Source organism: Stegodyphus dumicola, chromosome X2, assembly GCF_044657685.1.
Source record: "Stegodyphus dumicola isolate Sdum_Otavi_A_Nest chromosome X2, ASM4465768v1".
Classification (NCBI taxonomy): Eukaryota; Metazoa; Arthropoda; class Arachnida; order Araneae; family Eresidae; genus Stegodyphus; species Stegodyphus dumicola.
This window is the reverse complement of record NC_140781.1, coordinates 37,994,972-38,016,453: the sequence shown is the minus strand read 5'-3', so window position 1 is coordinate 38,016,453 and position 21,482 is coordinate 37,994,972. Positions and strand designations below refer to the sequence as shown.

Sequence of the window (21,482 nt, the reverse complement as noted above, 5' to 3'; positions counted from 1 at the left end):
CCCAAAGAAAGTAAGACGGAACATTGAACCTGATAGTGGCGCCCAACGAAGAAGAATAACCATGGCCGAGTTTCAAGAAGAACCTGTGCTGCCTGCAGAAGCGGCTCAGAATCCAGAAATGCCAGCTGCCGCCCTAGAAGGATTTGGTTACATCGTCCAGACCATGCGCGCTTCGATGAAACCAGAAGCAACATTTAATGGAAACTCACCGGTAACCAGTTTTTTGGAAAAATTGGATGACCACTTCATGCTCTACCCTGTGCACGAATTTCAAAAAGTTACCTTAGCTACCAGCGCTTTGAGGGGCCAAGCGCTTAATTGGTTCAAATGTATAGGCAGAAGTCTCTTGGGTCAAGCAGGAAGTCCCACCTATACTTACGAAAATTTCAAGACTGCCCTACTAAAAGCCTTCCCTGTTGTAAGGGATCGTGCGAAATTAGAAACGGAACTTTTCAGTATATATCAGCAAAGAATCGAAAATCTCTCAAGCTTTATTTTAAGAAAAATTCACATCTTCAAAATCTTGTATGGAAACCGTCCGGATCCTGAGATAATTCAAGTCATTTTGCCGAGGTTACTGCCCCAAGTGCAAGACTTTATTGAATTAAGAAATCCGACTACACTGGAAAAGTTATTTGAGCTAGCAATCCAGTTTGAAAGTAGAAGAACGGCGGACAATGAAAGAAGACGCCAATATCAACAGCGAAACCAATTTGGTGCGCCAAGACTACAGCAAACTGAAGCACACGGCTACGGAAGCAAAGCGAATCAGTGGGCAAGGAAACCCAAGCATTCAAAAACAGCCGGCGAACGTCGACAGTTCAATAGCAATCCAGGAAAAAAGTCTCAAGGCCAGTGGAAAAAGAAGGAAAGCACGGAAATGAAAAATAATTTAAACTAAAACGGATTTCTGCTGACGAGAGGGTGCGGAAATCCGAAGGCCACGAAAACCCCTCTTCCTTCAAGTTAAATACAGTAATGGTGAAAAATTTGACTCTTCCGAAGATTGAAGTGTTGGTGAATAATATCCCAGCCACCGCACTCCTGGATACAGGCGCGCAGTGTTCCTGTGTGGCAGAAGATTTTTTTAGGAAGTATTTTCGGAAATATCGCATATATAATTCGGATAATACGACAGTGTTAGCGGCGCAAGGAGAAAAATGTAAGTGTATAGGTAAATTACCGCTGTATGTCCGTATCAAGGACGAACAAGTAAAGGTTATGTTTTTCATAGTAAAGAATCTGCAAGCACATATTATCTTAATGATAGATTTTCTTTCAGAGGCACAAGCAACGCTGGATTTTAATGAAGCGTCCCTTAAGCTGACAATGAAACCAGTTCGAGAAGAAAAGGCTGAACCGCCGATGTTAAACCTTGACCACCTGCCTAACGAAGATCAAAGAAGAATCCGACAAGTGGTAAGTGAATTTGCTTCGTTATTTAGTGATATTCCAGGATTTACTCAGGTTACTAACCATAGTATTGACACCGGAGATTCAATGCCAGTTCGCCACAAAGCATACCGGTATGATAAGAATAAGGAAAAAATTATAGAATGGCATATCGCCGATATGCTACGTAAAAAGTTCATAACGCCCATCTCAAGTAGTTATGCTAGCCCGGTGGTTTTATGTAAGAAAAATAATGACTATCCTTTGACACATCCAAAAAGGTGGAGATTAGCAATTGACTACCGTAAATTAAACTCCATAACTAAATATCCGGTATATCCGTTACCTATTATTGAAGAAATTCTAAGGAACATAACATCCACCAAATATATGACAACTTTAGACTTAACGACTGGTTATTTTCAAATAGGGGTTAGGCCTGAGGACGTGCCTAAGACTGCTTTTATAACCAAGTCTGGCACTTATGCATTTTTGCGTATGCCGTTTGGCCTTTCAGGGGCACCGGCAACATTTCAGCGATGTATGGACATTGTGTTAAGGCCTGTTCTTGGAAAGTCCACATTTATCTATTTAGACGATATCATTATTACTAGTGATAATCTAGACCAACATGTACAGGATTTAAGACAGGTGTTTTCTTTATTAAATGAGGCCGGTCTAAAAGTTAATGTCGAAAAGTGCAAATTTGCAGCCCCTGAATTAAAATATTTAGGTTACAAAATATCTCAGAAAGGAATCGAGACAGACGAATCAAAAATAATCGCTGTACAAAAGTATCCGACTCCAAACATGGCAAAGAAGCTCTCTTCTTTTCTAGGACTTTGTTCATATTATAGGTCCTTTATAAAAGATTTTGCAGCTATTGCTGAACCATTGTTAAAATTAAAAAGGAAAAAGGCAAGATTCTCGTGGACGGCCGAAGCCAATAGTGCGTTCGAAAAATTAAAACAAGCATTAACGCAAGCCCCTGTGTTGAAATTTCCTGAAAAGGATGAGAATTTAGAAATTTCAGCGGATGCTTCGGATTATGCGGTAGGAGCGGTACTTTCGCAAAATCAGCAGCCCGTGGCATTTTTTAGCCGAACTTTAAATCAAACACAAAGAAACTATTCCGCGACCGAGAGAGAGGCACTTGCAGTTCTGTTAGCAGTGCAAAAGTTCCGAGTCTATTTTGGAAAGGTGCCAATAACAGTGTACTCTGATCATGCGGCAGTAACTAGATTGTACTCAGGGAAAAACTTATCCCCAAGGTTAATAAGATGGGCACTCAAGCTACAAGAATATAATCTGGTAATCAAGCATACCCCCGGAAAGGAAAATATCGTAGCAGATGCCCTATCCAGAATTAAAATAGATGAAGGAGGTAATACTGTAAAGGTGGCAATGCTCACAGCATGTACAATAAATTCCCGAGAAACTGTAATAACCGAACTGGGTAAGGATCCTGAGTTTGGAAGCATTTATGAGTATTTAAAGGACCCTGAAAATTTTAGCCACCAAGATATTGTGGCGATAAGAAATAGGGCGGCCCATTACGAACTAATAGATGGTCTATTATTTTATACAAAAACTACGAATTCCAACAACGAATTTCGACCTGTTATCCCAGCTAGTCTTAGATTAAATATCCTGAAGGAGCTCCATGACAGCCCTTTAGCTTCTCATGCTGGTATTCGAAAAACTATCCAACGCGTACACGAGGCAGTCTATTTTCCTGAACTGCAAAAGTTAACAAGGGCGTATGTCCAGTCCTGCCCAACATGTCAAGCAGTTAATTATATTAATTTCCGCCCGGCCGGGTTTCTAAATAGTATTAAATCCGAATTTCCAAATGAAATAATTGGCATCGATTTATTGGGCCCTTTCCCAAAAATTCAGTTAAATAAAAGTCGCTATCTCCTTGTTATGGTTGATCATTTTAGTAAATGGACCGAAATTGTTCCCTTAAAACGAGCCTCCGCGAAATTGGTTACCGATTCTATTTTAAATAAATATATTTTAAAATACGGGGCGCCCCTAAAAGTTATATCGGATAATGGTCCTCAATTTGTAAGTAATATATTTGAAGACGTGCCAAAAACTGGGCATACGTCATTTAAAAATGGTCCCGTATCGGCCGCAATCAAATATAGCGGAACGGGTCAATAGAAATATAGTGAAAATTATCCGTAGTTATGTTAAAAATTTTCATAAAAGCTGGGATAACTATGTCAATGAATTTGCTTTCGCCCTTAGGACCGCAAAACATGATACAACGGGCAAAACTCCTGCTGAGTTATTTTTAGGCAGACAGATTATAACGCCGTTAGATAAATTATTTTATGTGCAACAAAGAGCCCCAGAATTTAAATTGGGTGATATAGAAAAACTAATTAAAGAAGCAAAAAAGAATATGGAAGTAGCACAGAGAAAACAAAAGCTGTATTATGACTTGAAACAACGGGGAGTAACTTATAAAGTAGGGGATGAAGTATTAAAAATTAAACATTCACATTCTTCAGCACCAGAAGATAAAACTGCCAAATTTTTTCCACGATTTGAAGGACCATATGTCATAGAAAAAATAACTCACGCTGTAGTAGTGTTAAAAGCCAGGAATGGTGAAACCTGCTCCGCAAACATTGATCAAATCAAACCCTATTATGATCGTAATAAAATGCAAATATTTACAGATCTTTTGCAGGATCCGGCACGGCAGACACGGCAGGCACAAGCTCCAGAGGTGGAACAACGACAAGTACAAGGGCAAGCCATTAAGAGGTAGGAGCAAATGAAAAGAAAGTTTCCCCGTGGGAAAATTGAAGGTAACAAGAAAAAGAAGCCGTTCCACTGTCCAGAAAAGAGAGCTCACGAACACCCCCAGAATGAAGAAGGGAGAAGGACGACGTATGCAAAGAGACCCAGGAGAAATGACGGCAACTATAACCCAGCTCTAAAACGGAAGATCTACTCATCCGACAGGACTCTCCGTAGTAAATGTCGCCGAACTGCGGAAGGGCCACCAGCGGCGGAGGAAAGGTTACAAGGAAAATTTGAACGGCCAGCAACGAGGTCCAAGCAGGAACGTGAAAGAAGTTTCCCGATTCCGCCAAGACCAGCTGCCATCAAACGGCCAAGACCACAGGCAGAGGCGAAAAAGGAAGGTATTCAAGGGTGACCGAACTGGAGAAAAAAGAAAGCTTCTAGAGGAAGAAACTGAGGGGCGAGCCCGCACAAGAAGGAGGATAAATCAAACCTGAATCTGCGCTACCTTCCAGGACTGGGCTCAGAAAAGAATGTCAGAATATCACAAAGATAAGTAAAATTTTATGTTACTTTGCAAACTTAAGTTAATCTTTCATTCTTACTGCAAGTGGCAGATTTCAAGAAGTTTTACCTCATGCAAGGTCTACTTTTATCGCCAAAAGGGCGAGAAATGAGTTGTTACCGATTTTGGTATTATGTTTTTCAATTACTCGCACGTAAAACTAAAGTTGATGTATAATAGGAATATGTAAAGACTTAAATATTGTAAAAGTTATTGTATAAATTTTGTTTAAAACATTCTGGCAAGAAAGAAGTTTTAGTCTGAAAGAATTTTTGAAATGTAGTATTTCAATGTAGAAAAATTGGCACTTGCTTTGAAAAGAATAGAAGTTAACAATGTACTACTAATGTATGTTTTAAAATGCGTAAAATTAACGGCATGTTAATATGTTCTTATATACAATGTGAACTGTTATTTTAAATGTTAAGAAATACTGTGATATGGTAAAAGTGAAAGTAATGTGTTAAAAATTTGTTATTCGTGTGACTGTAAACAGACCAAATCATGGTGAATATGTGTTAAAGGTTGAATGAATATAGTTAGGCTCTGTGACGCTACACTTCAGTGTTAGCCACTTTCAGAATAGTACCTCAGGGTTTAGAGTTGAAATTAGGGTGTGTTACGAGGTCTTGGTATGTTGAATTTTAACACGTTAGTGTTTTGATTGTAGGAGGTAGTGTTGAACACGTATACATAAACACATTCGTGTTTGGTGTTTGTTTACAACACATATCAGAGAGCACGGGGAGAGATAATTAAAATAGTCATGGATGAAATAAGAATGTTAAGAGAAATATAAATATGCATGTTACTTGCCATTTCATTGTGTAACATTTCATTAAACTAGTTTTCCTTCCAGATCTCTGGAAGGAACCAGATTTGAATAAAAGCTCCTGTTTAGATGCAGTACAGATGAAAAATTGCGTGTCCTGGGAGCTGCTATTGTAAAAACAAATTTCTTTCTTTTAAATTTCTAGTTTCTAGCGAAAAATGTTTGTAAAAGATTGGCCTCGCGTTAGATTCTAGAGCTAAAAGTTTTCAACAAGGTCGTTTTAGACCTCAGTTTCAAACTAATTAACTCTGGCGGGAAGTATGTAAGGATCTTAAGTTTTACTAACGTTTATTTTATTTTAAATCTTTACTATCACTTCTTATTTTCTACTTCCGGCCAGAATTATAAGCATTAAAGTATTTATGCAAAGTTTGTCTGGCGAACGCCAAGTATTTAAGTTGTGGCTTTTTGCCAAGCGAGAGAGAGGAAGCAGTTAGTCGAAGCAGGCCGCTTACCTTAGAAGTTTTACTCAGTTGCTGGTTGCCTTCCAGGCCAGAGGTTTTAATCCTCTTGATAACTTTAAACGTATTGTAGTGTTAACAGTTCTCTGTACTACATACGGCTTCTTGTTAATATAAGGCCAATCTTCCACGTTTATTATTTCAAAGTTAAGTTAGCGTTTAGTTCTATTTTTATATTCTTACGTTTAGACCACAAGTAGTGGGTCTTTGTATTCCGAAGTACGGAAATTATTGTAAAGAGAGAAAAATAAAGTGTTTTGTATACCCTTCTTGTGTATCCTGTCTACTTCCCACAGTTATTGAACATAGCTTTAGTAAGCTCTCTGTTCTGAGTCAGGTCCTTGCATGTTCCCAAAGAAAGTAAGATGGAACATTGAACCTGATAAACCGGCCGAAATTTATCGTCAAGTGGCAAAAGTTTACGGTGAATACGCGATAACTGATGGAATTGTGAGAAAGTGGGTAAGAATGTTTAATGCAGGTCGAACGAATGTCCACGCCGAGGCTCGGAGTGGTCGGCCTTCTGTTGTCACCGATGATTTGGTAAGGAAAGTTGATGAAGCAATTCATGAGAACAGACGCTTCACAATGACAACTCTTTCAGGGACATTTCCACAAATTTCACATACTGTTTTGTTCGAAATTGTGTCTGACCGCTTGAATTATTGGAAACTGTGTTCCCGATGGGTTCCAAAAATGCTCACTGATTTTCACAAAACAAAGCGACTTGGTGTAGTGCCCTGACATTTCTCATGCGGTACAATGATGAGGGAGAAAACTTTTTAAACCAAATTGTGACAGGTGATGAAACTTGGGTGTGTCATTTCACACCAGAATCGAAACAACGATTGATGGAGTGGAGACACACTCATTCTCCGAAAAAACAAAAGTTCAAAATGACAATGTCATCACAAAAAATCATGTGCACTGTCTTCTGGGATAGGAAAGGCGTTTTGCTTACTGAATTTCTTCCCGGAGGTGAAACCATTAATTCAGCACGATATTGTGAGACTTTAAGAAAACTAAGGTGTGCCATTCAAAACAAACGAAGAGGAATGCTCAGTAAAGGATTGTGTTACTCCATGACAATGCTCGGTCCCATGCTGCTGGTGTCACTCAATTGTTAATTCGACAGTTTCATTGGGAGCAGTTCGATTACCCGCTGTACAGCCCGGACTTGCCGCCGTCCGACTATCACTTGTGCACATGAAGCGCGAGCTTGGTGGCAAGCGCTTTATAACTGACGATGACACGAAAAATGCTGTGGAGTCGTGGTTATCGAAATTGGTGGGAAGTTTCTTTGACGATGGTATACAAAAACTGGTCTCCCGCTATGACAAGTGTTTGATCATTGGCGGAAACTATGTTGAAAAATAGTTTAAAACGTATTTTTATGTAAAAATAAAATTGGATTCGAAAAAATTGTTTTACTATTTTTTTTTTTTTTTTCAAAACGGTACTTAGTTTCCGAATATGCCTCGTATTTTAACATAACATAGTCACAAAATAAATTACTTAAACTGGCTCAAGTAATTAATGTCACTATGTAAACGTCAGCTAGCAAGCTACCTAAAGCTAGAATAAAACTGTGGCAGAGCTGGCAATATTACATATAGGGTTCGTACGGTCCTTAAAAGTCCTTAGATTTTTTTGAATCGATTTTTGGTCCTTAAAAGTCTGTGGAAAGTAATTTGAAATTAATCATCTGAAATTTCTGTCTGTTTTTACGACTGCCATTTTGAGTGTGAATTAGCATTTCGGAGAAATATTTTTGGCAATTCACTGACATACATGGTTATCCTTTGAATGGGATTATGGGTTATAATTTGTTTCTATTTCTAATATAAATGATGGGATACTTGAGTTTCTAAGCAAGAAGTGAAACATAAGTATTTCGAAATTCATTTTTTCTAATAAAGAGCTCTTAAACAACTTTTCACTTTTGGGGATGGGAATTCTTTTATTAAATGGTTCTAAATTTGGCAACTTTAAGGTCAATTTCTATAGAGTTTTTAATTCCACGATCTGAGAATTTTTTGACGATTTTTTTAAAACTTCGTAACGTTGATAAATTTCATTAAAATAATGGTAATATATTGAAATTATATTTATAAAATAACATTAAAATAAAAAATTTTTATTTTTCGCTGTCATATTATAAAGCTTCATTTTGGCAACTTATTATACAATATTTTGAATCTAAAAAATAAACAAGGTATGATGCTATAAAGCACAATTTATGAAATAGCTCTTATCAAAAGAAAAATTAGGTATGTAATTAACTAAAAATTTTTAATTTTTTCATAGTAAGAGTTTTTCCTATGTAAATTGTCTCAGAATATTAAAAATTCTTAGAATATGCATCAATTTTCTCTATAAAATTAATTTTACACTTTTTCTCTCCCTTTTCTTTTCCCAAAATATTTCTGGCTTTTTGCTGTTACAGAATTGGTATGGATAATTTTTCTTTAGGATTTTAGACATTGCAGCTTGGAAAGTTTAGTAACATTTGAAGGCAAGATTATTAGACACACGATTCTAGAAGATTCAAGAAATATGTGACAAAATGAAAAATGTCTCCATATATTTTACAGAAAGTTTGCGATGAATATACTTTTTGGAGAATGTCTGGAAGAACAATGAAAACATAATATTTAAATGTTTTACTTCTCGTATTAGAATCTTTTTCTTAACATGTTTATCTTTCCCTTTGTTCCTTATGTTCTAAGTTCTTTTTAAATAAGAGGCTTATTTAAACCTTTGCCTGATATTGTTGTTACTTTCAGCCATAGCGATAATTTGCTTCACATCTGTTGGGGTTTTGGACTATTTAACTTTACCAGATCAAGTAAACCCTCATAGGTACATTATGGGGAGGTTGACAAGTTAGGAGATAAAGCACGCAGAGACCACAGAGAGCATTGATTTGCATATTGAGACAAATCTCTAATTGTTAGAAAAGATGCTTAAAGAAAAGGAAATCGATATAAAACTAGCCAAAATGTTTGGGAAGGCTTCAAATTAAAATGATGTATAAATATTTTGTTGAGTGTTGTTACAAAACATAAATGTTTTGTAGCTTTTAATATGTAATTATCTTTATATTGTTTAAGAATCAATGTGGTAAATTACATGTATTTTAAACTGTGAAATTTTATTAGATTGGGATTTTAATAGGGCTTTTTTAACAAATATTGTTAAAAAATAAATAAAATTTAATAGTAACCATGTAAATCGGCAATGACTAAGGTTATCTAACTACCTAATTTAATTATTTATAACTAACTTCTTACCCTTAAAAATTATCTCTGCATATTAAAGTGAGTTATTGCCTTTCATTAATCCTTACCGTGGCCACAAGATAAAACTCAAAATAGTAAAACTTATTCTTTGCATCTAGTGAGACTTAAAATAATACAAAGGAACTGGTCACCTCTGGTGTTGTAATGGCTAATTGGAACCTTAAAGTATATTAACTGGGTTACAAGCCCTGGAACTTGACATGAAGCTACGGCACTAACTGCATCAAACAGAGCTTGACTAACTTTCAACACTTGCCAACCATGCCAACATCAGGCCTTTCAGGTTTGTTCTAATCAGCAGGTCTCTCTAGACCAGCAGGAGCAGTGACAACATTCAGTCTTTTGTTATGAATCATGCTGATTATGATCTTACTTCTCATTTTAACCTATGCCGTTTGACATAAAATCTACCTGCTATTTACTAAACCTCTAGACCCGTGTTTCCCAATGTGAGGCCCACACCCCACAAGGGGACAATACGAGTGTTAAGGGGGGCAATTCGAAAATGGATGCTTCCAGAGTTTAAGGGGACAAAGGACGCTCTAAATATGTTTCATGAAGTCAAAAGTTTTCAAAATTTCATTTTTTAATTCCCCAAAATAAAGAAAAGTGTAAGTAATGTATACGTAAAAAAAGTATTTAAATTGCGGTGCATAAAGAATTCTCGCTGTAGACATGGACGTTTAAATGGTTTTAAAGGCATTTAAATAACTGACCCATTATGCTTTCCAGACGTTTCTCGCACATTTCAGCCAACGAATTTATTTTATTTTTTACTGTAGGAATGGGAACCGGTATATTATTCTTTCCTTGAATGTCAACAGTAGCTGCTTTCAGCTTTGTTTATCTTGATTTTATATTTATTTCTTTCAGCCCTTAGTGAAATGAGTGGTGCAAGCAAAAAAAAAAAAAAAAAAGACGTTCGTTGGTATTCGGAGACATATTTAAAATTTAATTTCATACCCGGTTCATAAACGGTCAACGTTTGTCCTTTTTATGCCAATAATGCCTGATCAACAAATCAGTGAAACTAGGTCATCTTGAGGCACATTTGCAGGCGAAACATAATGATGATATTAATTCAGATTTGAATTATTTTCACACTTTAAGGAAAATTTTTGAAAAAAGAGTAATATTAAAGTGTCTATTTACTGCTCATAATGCAATTGTTAATCGTGCTCTTGAGGCTATTTATCAAATTTCATTACTCATCGCTTAATCTGGAAAAAGCCGTACTATAGGGGAGAATTTAATCAAAACATCAATATCAGCATTTAAAACTGTTCTAGAAAAAGATGACAAAGTCATTAAAGCTATGCCACTAAATAACAATACTGTTTGCAGAAGAAAGATTAAATGAGTGAGGATATTGAAATACAACTTGTTGAAAAGCTGAAAACAAGAAAATTTTCGGTGCAAACGGATGAACCAACTTTGAGAAACAGTGAGGCCTACTTGTAACTTGTGTAAGATATATTCATAAAGGGGATTTTGCCGAAGAAATGTTCTGTAAATCATTAGAAATCACCACTACCTCCAAAGATATTTATAGTAAGCTAAAAATTGCTTAGATATAAAAAATATACCAATAAAAAATATAATACTGCAAATGGTGCTCCTAACATGATGGTTGAAAAATAAAATAAAGCACAGAATAAGAAAAAGGTTGCTTAAAATTGATAGAAGATGAGAATCCAGAAATGATTCTTGTGCATTGTGTTATTCACAGAGAAAACCTGGTAGCTAAAAACAATTCACCTGTTCTAAATGAAGTACTAAATTCAGTTATAAAGTGTATCAATGCTATTAAAACTAGGACCAAATGTGAACGTCTTTTCAAGTTATTTTATGAAGACTATATGGGACTTGTACTTCACACTGAAGTAAGAAGGCTGCCGAAAGGGAACTGCTTGGAAAGACTTATGGAACTATTTGATACTCTTAGTTATTTTTTAAGCGGCAAACCTGAAATGAAAAATCCGTGAACGGATGATGACAAGGCAATTGTGAGTTATTTAGCCGATATCTTTGAAAAATTAAATATATTAAATAACCAACTTCAAGGAGCAAATAAAACTTATGATGCAAAAGAAGATATTTGGCTTCATTATCTTTGTTGAATTATGTCAGGCATATACTATTTACCAGAAAAATTTTGAAAAGTCTCATTGGCTCCAAAAATTAGACGCGACTACCGCTTTACTTGTTATTGTCGATCGTCTGAAAATTTTATTGGCTAATTTAAAAGATGTTGTAACTTAAAACAAATTGATTTTCCAACTTGGATGATGCAGCCAATGCTAGTGGATTTGGCTGATATTTCAAATATGCAGTAAAAAGAAGAACTCTCAGAAATGCAAAATGATGAGTCAATTAAAACTTTATTTAATATAAAAGGAGCGATGACACAGCTTTGTGAGGAAACCAAAATCAGATATCTAAATGCAACAAAATTTGCAAGAGAACTATTGTTACCGTTTCCACCTTCATATTTTGCTGAATGTGGATTTAGTGCCATAAATGATTTGCTGCTTTTTTTTAAAAAAAAGAAAAAAAAAAAAAAAGAAATAAGTTGGATATAATGAAACTGGGAGACTTGAGACTCAAGTTATCTAAATTGGAATCTTACATAAAATTTCTTTGCAGCAAGTATGAAGCGCAAGGAACTCACTAAATTTAAATAATAAAAATTGCTAATACTTAAAATAAAAAAACTTTCACTAAAATGAGTTTTTTCTTGAATCTCAGTTCTCCATGTTTTAAAAGTTCACTTACTGTGTTTGCTCACAAAATTTCGTAGTCATTTCTTCCTAAAAGCTATCATTCAAGTTTTTTTCGTGAAAATTTCAATTTTTAAATATGAAAAATTATGTATATGCTAGGGGGGAGCTTAAAACTTTAGAGAGGATTAGGTGGGGCATAGCACAAAAAGGGTTGGGAAACACTGCTCTAGACTGAGCAAATATGTGACAAATTGAGAGCTTAAAAAATCAGCATAAAGTTAACTGATAGTAAATTGTAAATGTCACTTATCTTCTTTCAAGTATGTCCAACTATTATAAGTGTAAAATATGTAATAATGCTACTTGATAAATTGCATAAAGTTTATTTTATTCTCAAACTTATTAATAATTATTTTAATTCATGTTTAGTAATAATGCATATTACTTAAGGATCTATTTTATTTTAGGATGGTATTAAAAATGTGAAATTCAGGCGTAGATAATATTTTTAATTGAATGTATTGAGTTCCCATTTGCTCATAGGTCCTTAATTTTTTCATTAATAGTCTTTAAAAGTCTTTAATAAGTACTTAATTTCTGTGTGCAAAGTACAAACCCTGTACATAACTGCAAGGTGGGGCTGCCAGAAGCTATTTCTAAAACATTCGAACCGTCGACTTAAATACTCAATTTGCATTCTGTGAGGTCTATGGAAAGAAGTTAAAGTGAAGGTTCAAAACAAAATAACAGATTAATTAACGTAAATCCCTAAATTATCATTAATTATTCTTTTCAATAATGTTGCATCGATTAATAAGAGATCAACTGCCACAAACTTCTCTCTTTTGTAAAGTTTCATTCAAAATACAGCGTATTTATGCTCCTGAAATAGCTTTAGCTTGAGATATTTTCTGGTATATTGCTGGAAGACATTTTTTCTATCTATATACAAATATCACACTAAATTGGAGCTAGCCTTTGCTGTGTTTTTGTCTGGTACATTAAAACTTTTCTACCCTTTGTTCTGCTGCTCAGTGCAGTTACAAAAGTTGCCCGGGCTGTGGGGCTAGAATCACACTTCTGTTATCTTTGGTCTTGGCAATCTTCAGTCATCATGCACATCTGATACCAAGATTGAAATCTTCAATCATTATACACATCTGATATGCCTTTCACAAAAGCTTAGTAACCCAACAGAAAGTTTTACTGTAATCTACCTCCCGATCACTAGATGGTTTAGTTTAGGTTTATTTGATTATGGCAAAGCATTCAAAGGGCTATCTACCGAATGGGAGGGATGCTTTTGTGAAGGGCTTTCTAATGGAAACTGGCTTGTATACATATTATATATGGGAAAAACCACGACAATGCCGACGAAGACAGCCCTTTTGCCGGGATTTTTTCATAAACTAAAGAAATATCAATGTGATATTTAGTGAATTATTGCTTGCGCCCAGTGAAAGAAAATGTAACTACTTTTTTTTTAATGAGATTTGTGGATCGGTATGTAAGTTGAATTCTGTAATTGAACTATAGGAAAAGTTCTAACAATTCTTGGCTTATTTACAGGTTTTCAAACTATGCCGAAGTACCCGTTTTTGTAAAATTCACATAACCAGTTTTTTTAACCTCTTCACTACCAATGCAAGAAGATGGAGTTCCTTCGTGGGGCCTGTGACTTTGGAGTGCAGAATGTCACAATGCGCCCAAGTGCATTTTGCACTTAAGCCTAACATGAAAAAACAGTTTATAAAATGGGATTTTTGTTGAAATATTTAGATTTTTGCGTATATTAATTGCATTATTTTTATCTATAAAAATCCTAATTTTTTAAATTATAAATTTAATTAAAAAAGTTAAATTTCTATATTAGTAATAATTATTATATTTATGGATTAAAATTATTTCCATGTGATAATGCAAGACAAATCATAAGAATTTAAATATCGATCATTATTAAATCTTTTTTGTCATGTTTTTATACAAAATGTTAAGCTGCTTGTACTGTGTGAAAGAATTTTGAACAGCATTATCAGCAGCATGTGTTTACATTCATAGATTAAAATAGCTTATGACAAGAAGATTACCACTAAAGACACTTCATTCAATTAAATTTCATGGAATTCTCACATCGTTTACATGCATTAAAAATATCAAATAAAACATTTCATTTCAGCATATCATATAGCATAAGGTGGTGGGCTTCCAGTAACGTTTTGCTCCTGTAACACATTTGATACAGTGAGCTCTCAGAGAAAAACTGAAGTGTATATGATATGCTGAAAGTAAAGAAGTTAAAAATTAGCACTGAAAATTCTAGTTTATGATGTTAATTGGATTTTGTATATATTTAAAATATTGCTTTTTTAATTAAATATTTTTGCTCTCTTCCTTTATAATCTGAAATCTAAATATAATGGGAATAAAATTAGATATTTTCTTGATTTATTTTATAAAAATTTTATTTTTAAATTTTTATGAATTTTTGGAAAATAGTTTGAATTATATCCTTTTAAAATTTGCACAGTATCCTGAAGTAATTGTTTGGCTTATTTGCGAAATATTATTTTTTTATTAAAAAATTTAAGTATTAAAAATGGTTTTTGATTATTTCAAAATTAGTGCAATAACAGTGCCAAATCTGAGCATAATTTCATTTTACACTCTTAGACTTTTTTTACTTGGATTAACTTTTGTTCCACTTTTTTTCCTTTTTAATGAATTAATTTTTACCAGTAAAATATATTTTCCTTTTTAATGAATTAATTTTTACCAGTAAAATATATTAAATTTTAAAAAGTGAAGTTTTTTATATCGTACATACATTTATATTTTGCTTTTAAATAGCTAAATATATCACTCACTAAAATGATAAAAATGGTGTATGAATTGAATTATTCTATTTCCCGTCAATAGCTATATATCACAATAAAATAACACCACACACATTACAGAAATATCACACTCTAACTTTCAATATATTTATTTTCCATAGCGACAGTCTGGCGCTAGGTTTCCTTCTTACAGCGTAACATATGCATCGCAACTTCGAATGTACAGCAAAAATCAAGTTTCTCACAGACTATATTTCAGCGCCGATTCTGGTGGCACATGTGCTTATATAAGAAAAGATTCTCCTCTGTTGCCAAGTATTTCTCAGCTAATACAAAGCAGTGTACAATAAAAGAAAATTAAAAACAGCTGTCTTATTAATAATTAAAATCGGGAGATAATTTTAAATAACATATTATTAAAACCTAACATTAATATACACAAAAGGACAATTTCGTAAGGCAATTAGTTTTTGGAGTGAGTTCAAACAGTATAACAATTCAGGTCTGCAGCTCGCAACTGATTATTTTCCCCATATGGTCGGTAAAGAGTGTTACTGACAATATTTGTTCATTACATTGGTTGAATTTACATAAAATCCAAAATGATTTCCAGTATGAAAGGGTACTTCCCAAAATTGCTTTTTTAAATAAACTTCAGCGTTTTAAATCTACAAATCTCAGAAGCATACTTTACTTATTACACCTCTCTTCCAGTCTTGTCAAGTTCTTAGTTATTATTTCATTCGACTGTTTTGCAATGAAAAATAAAATGTTCTTAATGTTCCATTGAAAATTTACTTCCTACTTCTCTGATGACAACTGATATGCTGGTGGTATGAACATATTAACTCCTTCACATCAATCCGCCTGACACGGCCCTGCATTGAAACAACCAGAATCGCCCGAAAGCAGCTGAGATTGTAATCTTGTTTTCTTCTCTCCTCCTAAGGTATGCAGTAGCAGGTGCAGTTTCCCCAAGTGCATTGTATCAGTTTACTGCACACAGCTTGTCCTAAGAGGTTTCTTATCTTTTGGTTGATCGTGACATTTCGTTGTTGATTCTTTTGTGGTACAGTGTGCTTTTTAGCTTTAAATAGCAATAAAATTAAATTTAAGGATTATATATTTATTTTTAAACAATTTATTCCTTCCTATAAAAATAACGGAAATAAACAAAATCTCAGTCGTGATCATCACAAAGTCGGAAAGGCTTGTTGGTCTGACCTTCAAAATAGTTTGATAAAAAACGGGGTCAAAGGCTAATGGAATCTTTGTTCGAAAGTACAAAGGATGTCATTGGAAATCTTCACACCTATTTTCTGCATTAATGGATGGGGAGGGGAGGAAATAGCTGTGAAACTGGAAAATTATTTCGGGCAGTCCGATATTTTGAGGATACAGGTTAGTGAAGGGTCTGGATTTCAAAGAGTTAATAAAATTTTAATTTTTAGAACGCTTTTCAAATATGCAGTTACTTATATGCAGAATAGGTTATTAATTTTATTTAAAAATAAAATGTGCCTAACATTTTCACTGAAAGTAAAAGGTTTAGTGCTAGCCTTTCATGGGAGGCTTTTGTCAATCTATATAACCTTTTCTTGTTTTGTAATTGTATATTTCCATAAAGCAAAAAAATGTGTTTCATAAAATATTCATTGCTTTTGTTATGCTTAAGTACATGAATATCCATTTCTTATGTATAAAATTTGTGGAGATTGTAATTAATACAGTCAAAAGTTTTTAATCTGGACGTCCATAATCTGGAATGATCTATAATCCGGACCTGTCAACGCATGCGCATAATACCTTTACTCATGCGCGTTTAATGTATAATGGACAGTATAAGCTAAGCTAAAATTATCTAATTTTCTATTTCAGTTAATGTTGCAGATTGCGTTGTTCCTTAATCCTCTAATTGGATCCGGCTTATTATTTTTTGCAGACTGTTAGAGCATAGTTTTGCAGACTGCTTTACGCATAGTCAAAATGTATGCTTTATGCATAAAGTCGAAATAAAGTAAAAAATAAAAGTCGAAATGTAGTAACAAATAAAAGTCGTAATGTATGCTTTACGCATGCGCGCATTGAAAGAAATGTTTGATAAAGTAAACAAATAAATATAAAGCTCTTTTTATAAATTTCGATACTCTTTAGATCATAATTGCTCTTTATTTCATAAATTACGGTTTCATATTTTTAATTTTATAATTTCTTTATGCTGTCTTACCAGATTTAAACTGATGGTCTATAATCTGGAAAAACCGATAATCCGGAATCGCCGAAGTCCCTACGAGTCCGGATTTAAGACTTCTGACTGTAGTTTCATGAGGCCAGCTGCAGGTTGCTAGTGATGCCTCTAATAAGAACCTTGACTGCTTAAGAGAGCAGCTTATGCTTTGCAGCTGTTCTCTAAATTAAATTGAATGATGTAAATATATGCCAATATAAAAATCGCTTAAAAGTAATCTAAATCATTATTTTTTTACCCCCCTGAAGTGTCTTTGAATTTTGCATATAAAAGTGTGGCACTGCTTGTGTTTAATTTATTAAAGTATACTGAGTATTTTCTTGATTTTTACTGAATGGGGGAGTATATGATTTGCTATATTTATTTGTATTGAAATATTCTACTGGGCATTGATCTTTGAATAAAATTATGACTGTTTATTTATTCAACTTCATCAAGATGGAAATGAATAATGACCTTAAATTTGCATTTACAGAGGCTTCCACCACCCGTGGTAGGATAAAGGTGTTAATAATTAAGCTCTTCGGTTAAAGAGAATTTTTTTAACCTATTAAATTTATTTTCAAGCCTTCCCACCAAAACTGTGTCCAAATGTGTTTCCGTAAAATTTTCTACTTTATTTAAGAACCTGTCCTTTAGAAATACATGTCTGAAATCAGTATTTAACCCTTTGACATGCGTGATATTATTTTTATGATTTTTTTAACTAAAAACTCTAGAAATTGAATATTATGATCCTAGAGACAAATAATATATAAATTTAGAAAAATCTACTCTTGTCCATTGTTTTGTGGGTGGTGGTCGCACTGTGAAACCACCGCACGTCTAGGACTTTGAAACATACCTAGGTAGTAAGGGAAAAAAATTACCTTTTTCCGTGCGCGTTTCCAATAAATGACGAAATTTACGAATTAAAAAAAAAAATGCATGTAAGAATTGCATAATATATTTTTTTACATTATTTTGCAAACTAAATCATCAGAAAAAATTAAAAAATAAACATTTATGTAATTTTTCTATAGCCGTGAAAGTATAAGTACCTACATAATAAGAACGTTTGGCTACATGGATTAAAAACTCAGTAAAATGGGGGGGGGGGAGAGACTTTTTTTTTTTTTAAATTTCAAAGAACAAATATTTTTGGTGACACTGTTCAAAGCATGTTCTGTCTTTTTGGTACATGCATAGACCCACATTGCACGTTTCGCACGTGTATCTTCTTCTATGATGTTTCTTCCTTGTGCTGCAAAATGTACACTGATTGGATCTAAATTTCACTGGTGTATGTCCAGCGTTATTTAGTTTCTTTTCATCTGGCACATGAAATTTGTGGTTTTTTTATGTTAATGGCTTGGTATGTTAATGGCTTGGTCTTTTTGGCTTTGGTACGGATCATTCATTTCCCATTCCTACTTATTTTATTCGTATTTCATCTCAAAATATTTAGAAAATATTTTTAATTTAAATAAAACTTTATGCGATTTCTATTTTTAATTACAGCAAAGTATATTTACATTAAATTTAAACCACAGGAAATAATTTATAAAATCACAATACTAGCTTGGGAAGCAAGTGTGTTGAGGTCAGAGGAAAGTCTCTGGAAAAGAAATTCCTTTTTACTGGGCAGATGCATGCATTGTTTAGTGATAAAATAACTCTGTGATTTCAAAACCCCTTCTCTATATCCGGGTAAAAATAAACATTCCTATTTGAGAAGCAAGCAAACGCCATTGTGAAGAGCAGTGGTTTCAAGGTGCAACCACCGAGCATTGAGATAATGCTCTAGTAGGGAGTGGTCGCGCCCTGAAACCACAAACCAAATGCCATACATGTAGAGGTTTTTTTAATGTATGCAGTTTAATTATTGTTATTTTTTATTGTTTATGATAGAAATCATGATGTGCGATGAATAACTTTTGAAATTTGAAGTTATTTATATTAATAAAAGGAAGTTATTTTGTCTCATTGAAAACAAATTTTAAAAGGCATGCGATTTGAAGTACTAAGACCTAAAACATGTATGAATCTGTAGTCATTTTGTGTTATTTAGAGGTAAAAGATCAGTAATCAATTGATTTTCACTCAAAAATGTTGGAAGGAAGAGGAGAAAAAAATTCGAAAATTGGTGGTTTCAAGGCGCGACCAACACGCGTCAAAGGGTTTTAAGAAAATGAAGCCTGTAAGTGATACATTTTTTAAACACCCTGTATAATATATTAATGATGTATGCAATGTTGCCTGAAAAGTTTTAACTAAAGTAGCAGGACTGCAGGAGAAGAAAATTTAGAATTTAAAAGTATCATATGACATCAAAGGTTATATGATTTTTGTGACATAGGTTCATAAGGTCACATAACCTTTGGTGTAATAACAAATTCCATTTCTGTGGGTTCTGTGAATTACAGACTGTAATTGGATTCCTTGTCATTTTATTACAAATATTAATTTTGATGAAAATCTTAAAACCATACTGCTAGTTTTCTGTTGCTTTAAATCTCAATTTCTTTTAATTAATCTGCAGTTAATTCAGGCTGTTATTCTTCAGTTAATTTGTTCATATCCATTGTTGGGTGCTTCTTCTTTCGATTGTTAATTTTGTTGTGTTAATTGTTTTGAGTTGACTAACATCCGATTAAACTAGCTTCCGATTGGCATCCGATTTGAAGTACTAAGACCTAAAACATGTGGGATTCTGCAGTCATTTTGTGTTATTTAGTGGTAAAAGATCAGTAATCATTCGATTTTCACTCAAAAATTTCGGAAAGAAGAGAAAAAAAAAATCGAAAATTATGTAAAAAAAAACCCCTCTTTATGTATGGCATTTTCTTTGTGGTTTCAGGGCGCGACCACTGCCTCACTAGAGCACGCCTTGAAAACACTGCTCTTCACAATGGCATTAGCTTCCTTTTCCAGAGACTTTTCTCTGCTCTTAACACACTTGCTCCCCAAGCTGGTATTGTGATTTAATAAATTATTTCCTGTGGTTTAAACTTAATGTAAATATACTTTGCTATTATTAAAAATAGCAATCGCTTAAAATTTGATTTAAATTAAAAATATTTTCTGAATATTTTATGACAAAATACAAATAAAATAAGTATGAATGGGAGACAAATGATCCGTACCAAAGCCAAAAAGACCAAGCTCGCCCCTCCCCATTAACATAAAAAAACCACAAGTTTCATGTGCTGGATGAAAAGAAACTAAATAACGCCGGACATATACCAGTGAAATTTAGATCCAGGCAGTGTACATTTTGTAGCACAAAGAAGAAACCTCATAGAAGATGTATGTGTGAAACGTGCAGTGTGGGGGTGTATGCATATACCAAAAAGACAAAACATGCTTTAACAATTTGACTGCTAAGCAATTATTGCAAGAACACGCAAAAACTCCGGGTTTTATTTGACTTGATGTTGTCAAATAAAACACTCTTGTTTAGACAAATATCAATCAATTTCAATAATTCTTCTCGTATTATAAAGCAACAAAGACACACTGAAACTCACAGCTCAAAAGCGCTGCGTTGCGGTTTTCGAGACAAATAAACGTAGCAGTCAAACGTTTAAACAGTGTCACACACAAAAAAAAAAATTTTCCTTGAAATAAAAAAACTTTTTTTTATCCTCGTTTTACTGAGTTTTTTTTTTTTTTTATCCATTTAGCCAAACGTCCTTATTATGTAGGTACTTATATATTCACTGCTACAGAAAAATTACATAAACGTTTATTTTTTAATTTTTTCTGATGATTTACTTTGTAAAATAATGTAAAAAAATTATATATAATGCAATTCTTACATACATTTTTTTTTAAATTCGTAAATTCCGTCATTTATTGGAAACGTGCATGGAGAAAGGTAAGCTTATCCTCTACTACCTCAGTAAGTTTCCAAGTCCTAGATGTGCGGTGGTTTCACAGTGCAACCACCACTCACAGAACAATGGGAAAGCGTAGATTTTTTTAAATTCATATATTCTTTGTCTCTATGATCATAATATTCAAGTTCTACAGTTTTTAGTTAAAAAAATATTAAAAATAGTATCGCATGCGTCAAAGGTTTAACCAACTTATTATCATGTTGGACCTGGGGGAAACTGATTTAAACACAAAACTTGGAAAGCCCTGCCCCCAAAAATGTATGAGTATTGAGGTGCATAATTTTATTTTACATTCTTTTCATAATATTTTCCCCCATCTGTTACTATTATTTTTATGGAATATACCCTTCTATTGGTAGTATAATACTGTCTTTGGTCTATGATTTCAAAGAAAAAATTTTAAATTACCATTTGCACAAAGTGTACATATTAAAAAACAAAGCAATCAATCAAACATGTGAAAATACCGGTAAGTAGCATT

The 21,482-nt window shown here is 33.7% G+C and overlaps 1 protein-coding gene across 7 annotated transcripts in view; it reads left to right on the top strand.

Moving 5' to 3' along the window:
- LOC118197107 (uncharacterized) overlaps positions 1–21,482 on the top strand; it is a 289,292-nt gene that overhangs the window by 67,409 nt on the left and 200,401 nt on the right. The gene's annotated exons all lie outside the window — the stretch shown is intronic.